Raw genomic sequence first — 4,357 nt, forward strand, 5'->3', positions numbered from 1 at the left:
GACTTCTCACGTTTACCCCAGAACGGTTTCACGTACTTTTGAACTCTCTCTTCAAAGTTCTTTTCAACTTTCCCTCACGGTACTTGTTCGCTATCGGTCTCGTGGTCATATTTAGTCTCAGATGGAGTTTACCACCCACTTGGAGCTGCACTCTCAAGCAACCCGACTCGAAGGAGAGGTCCCGCCGACGCTCGCACCGGCCGCTACGGCCTGGCACCCTCTACGGGCCGTGGCCTCATTCAAGTTGGACTTGGGCTCGGCGCGAGGCGTCGGGGGGTAGGTTGTGGACCCTCCCAAACACCACATGCCACGACAGGCGGCAGCCTGCGGGGTTCGGTGCTGGACTCTTCCCTGTTCGCTCGCCGCTACTGGGGGAATCCTTGTTAGTTTCTTTTCCTCCGCTTAGTAATATGCTTAAATTCAGCGGGTAGTCTCGCCTGCTCTGAGGTCGTTGTACGAGGGTGTCGCACGCCACACCGCCAGCCGGCTGTGCACGCTACCGAGAAAGTACCGGTATGCGAACCGCCAGGCGACGGGCGCGCATCGCACGTTTGAGGAGACGCGGCCGGCCCCACAGGCGGCCGCGACACTCCCAGGTCTGCGAAGCGGGGCAAACGCCGCGCGCTTCAGTATACGTCAGCCGACCCTCAGCCAGACGTGGCCCGGGAACGGAATCCATGGACCGCAATGTGCGTTCGAAACGTCGATGTTCATGTGTCCTGCAGTTCACATGTCGACGCGCAATTTGCTGCGTTCTTCATCGACCCACGAGCCGAGTGATCCACCGTCCTGGGTGATCTTTTCTCAGTTTCCGCCGTCTCTTTCGAGACGGTCGCATAGGCGGGAGTGAGGCGTGTGGCGGCCCCTGTTCCAGCGTTCTGTGTCCAACGGCCTCACGGCCGACGGGCGTCGTACGGCTCCACACCGGAGCGGGACAGGCACTCGGGCGAAAAGTCATTCAAAAACCGGCGCCAGGCGCCAGGTGCCGCAGGCCAGCCGCTCCAGCGCTTCAGCGCTCGTACCACACAACATTGCCGCTAGTTTTGAGAGGCACGCGTGGGTTCCGCACGCGGCGCACCGGCTACGGCGAGCCGTACAGGTAGCGTGTTGCGCGACACGACACGCACATCGAAAGACATGCAGTCTAGTCGGTAATGATCCTTCCGCAGGTTCACCTACGGAAAACCTTGTTACGACTTTTACTTCCTCTAAATGATCAAGTTTGGTCATCTTTCCGGTAGCATCGGCAACGACAGAGTCAATGCCGCGTACCAGTCCGAAGACCTCACTAAATCATTCAATCGGTAGTAGCGACGGGCGGTGTGTACAAAGGGCAGGGACGTAATCAACGCGAGCTTATGACTCGCGCTTACTGGGAATTCCTCGTTCATGGGGAACAATTGCAAGCCCCAATCCCTAGCACGAAGGAGGGTTCAGCGGGTTACCCCGACCTTTCGGCCTAGGAAGACACGCTGATTCCTTCAGTGTAGCGCGCGTGCGGCCCAGAAACATCTAAGGGCATCACAGACCTGTTATTGCTCAATCTCGTGCGGCTAGAAGCCGCCTGTCCCTCTAAGAAGAAAAGTAATCGCTGACAGCACGAAGGATGTCACGCGACTAGTTAGCAGGCTAGAGTCTCGTTCGTTATCGGAATTAACCAGACAAATCGCTCCACCAACTAAGAACGGCCATGCACCACCACCCACCGAATCAAGAAAGAGCTATCAATCTGTCAATCCTTCCGGTGTCCGGGCCTGGTGAGGTTTCCCGTGTTGAGTCAAATTAAGCCGCAGGCTCCACTCCTGGTGGTGCCCTTCCGTCAATTCCTTTAAGTTTCAGCTTTGGCAACCATACTTCCCCCGGAACCCAAAAGCTTTGGTTTCCCGGAGGCTGCCCGCCGAGTCATCGGAGGAACTGCGGCGGATCGCTGGCTGGCATCGTTTATGGTTAGAACTAGGGCGGTATCTGATCGCCTTCGAACCTCTAACTTTCGTTCTTGATTAATGAAAACATACTTGGCAAATGCTTTCGCTTCTGTTCGTCTTGCGACGATCCAAGAATTTCACCTCTAACGTCGCAATACGAATGCCCCCGCCTGTCCCTATTAATCATTACCTCGGGTTCCGAAAACCAACAAAATAGAACCGAGGTCCTATTCCATTATTCCATGCACACAGTATTCAGGCGGGCTTGCCTGCTTTAAGCACTCTAATTTGTTCAAAGTAAACGTGCCGGCCCACCGAGACACTCAATAAAGAGCACCCTGGTAGGATTTCAACGGGGTCCGCCTCGGGACGCACGAGCACGCACGAGGCGGTCGCACGCCTTCGGCTCGCCCCACCGGCAGGACGTCCCACGATACATGCCAGTTAAACACCGACGGGCGGTGAACCAACAGCGTGGGACACAAATCCAACTACGAGCTTTTTAACCGCAACAACTTTAATATACGCTATTGGAGCTGGAATTACCGCGGCTGCTGGCACCAGACTTGCCCTCCAATAGATACTCGTTAAAGGATTTAAAGTGTACTCATTCCGATTACGGGGCCTCGGATGAGTCCCGTATCGTTATTTTTCGTCACTACCTCCCCGTGCCGGGAGTGGGTAATTTGCGCGCCTGCTGCCTTCCTTGGATGTGGTAGCCGTTTCTCAGGCTCCCTCTCCGGAATCGAACCCCTGATTCCCCGTTACCCGTTACAACCATGGTAGGCGCAGAACCTACCATCGACAGTTGATAAGGCAGACATTTGAAAGATGCGTCCGCCGGTACGAGGACCGTGCGATCAGCCCAAAGTTATTCAGAGTCACCAAGGCAAACGGGACCGGACGAGCCGACCGATTGGTTTTGATCTAATAAAAGCGTCCCTTCCATCTCTGGTCGGGACTCTGTTTGCATGTATTAGCTCTAGAATTACCACAGTTATCCAAGTAACGTGGGTACGATCTAAGGAACATAACTGATTTAATGAGCCATTTCGCGGTTTCACCTTAATGCGGCTTGTACTGAGACATGCATGGCTTAATCTTTGAGACAAGCATATGACTACTGGCAGGATCAACCAGGGAGCTGCGTCAACTAGAGCTGAGCAGCCGGCCGCCCGGGAGTGTGTCCCCGGGGGCCCGCGCGAACACGCAAGCGTCCGCTCAATCATTCTGCAAACAGGAGGAGGCTGAGCTCCCCTGCACAATACACCTCGAAACCCTCTCAGGTCCCGGCGGCGCGCAGCGCCGTCCCCAAGTACTTGGTCGGGTTCGAGAGAGGCGCAATCGCCCGGAGTTAGGCGAGTAGACGCTTTCGGTGCGACCACCCGTGCTCCCAACTGAGCTTGCCGCTGCCGACAGAGGCCCGGGAGCGTGCTGTCGTGGCATTGCCGGCGGGAGGACAACACGCGCCACCTACGGTGACCGGCAGCTCCAACGGCCAGCGCCACAGAAGGACAAAAGCCCCACTTGGGTGCCGAAGCGAACTCTTCCCAGCACAGCGCACGCGCCAACACATCCGCACAGCTGCGATACAAACCACCAGCGAGAACCGCTGGGGCGACCGAGCAGCAGACGGCGTCGCGGCGCCGAGCGCCGCGGGCGGCGGCGCATCCTCAACGCACACAGTCCTCAATCGGACCAGCACACTGAAGATGTCCACCGCGCTTCGCACCGGGCCCGCGAGGACCTACTTTGGCCGCACGGCGCCGCGCGCAGGGTGCGCCGGCGCGCAGCTGCGACGCCTGCCGCGTCCGTCGGCCGGCGCGCCTGCCACTGGCCGCCCCCCACCAGCCGGCTGGTAGCGCGTGCGCCCACGCACCGCGCGGCCAGCACGCCGGGAGGCGCCCCCTCACCGGCCGGGGACGGTCCCACCCAGCCACCGCCGCGTATCGCTTCACACCCAGATGCCGTTCAGTTTCGTCGGCATGGTGGGTATCGCTGGAACAACCGGTTCGTACCTCAACCTATCGTCGCCATCACCGATTCACCCCTAGCGAGAACAACCGCACCACAACAGGTTACCATTTGTTCATTTGCGTAACTTCACCAGAAAACGCAGGCGTCCATCGCCATTTGCAACTTCAACGATTATTGCATGCCTGTGTCAGGTGTCACGCCACACTACGTCTGCCCACATACACGCAACAAAATGTGCACGCCTAGACAATACGTGGAAGGTGGCCCCCGTACGTATGCGATGTCCATTGCTCGAACGACTGTCAACCGGGCCTCTGTAGCATGTCGCAGATATGGAACGCGGTGCACCATGCCATCACGGTGTGTGAGGAGAGGACGACTAGGTCCGAATACATCAACAGACAGCTCATGCTGATCGCCATCCACGGCGTCCGTTCCTCCCACACGTCTCTATG

General features: G+C 57.8%; 2 non-coding genes and 1 pseudogene across 2 annotated transcripts; all 3 read right to left on the bottom strand.

Moving 5' to 3' along the window:
- The window catches only part of LOC124747105, a 4,242-nt pseudogene extending 3,791 nt beyond the window's left edge, over positions 1 to 451 (bottom strand).
- A 190-nt stretch (positions 452 to 641) lies between these two features.
- On the bottom strand, positions 642 to 796 carry LOC124747108. The gene has a single exon (XR_007011533.1). It is a non-coding gene; the product is annotated as a 5.8S ribosomal RNA (ribosomal RNA).
- A 356-nt stretch (positions 797 to 1,152) lies between these two features.
- Positions 1,153 to 3,068, bottom strand: LOC124747100. Its single transcript, XR_007011530.1, has one exon. It is a non-coding gene; the product is annotated as a small subunit ribosomal RNA (ribosomal RNA).
- Between the last annotated feature and the right edge of the window lie 1,289 nt (positions 3,069 to 4,357).

The sequence above is a fragment of the Schistocerca piceifrons genome, unplaced genomic scaffold (assembly GCF_021461385.2).
Source record: "Schistocerca piceifrons isolate TAMUIC-IGC-003096 unplaced genomic scaffold, iqSchPice1.1 HiC_scaffold_382, whole genome shotgun sequence".
Taxonomy (NCBI): Eukaryota; Metazoa; Arthropoda; class Insecta; order Orthoptera; family Acrididae; genus Schistocerca; species Schistocerca piceifrons.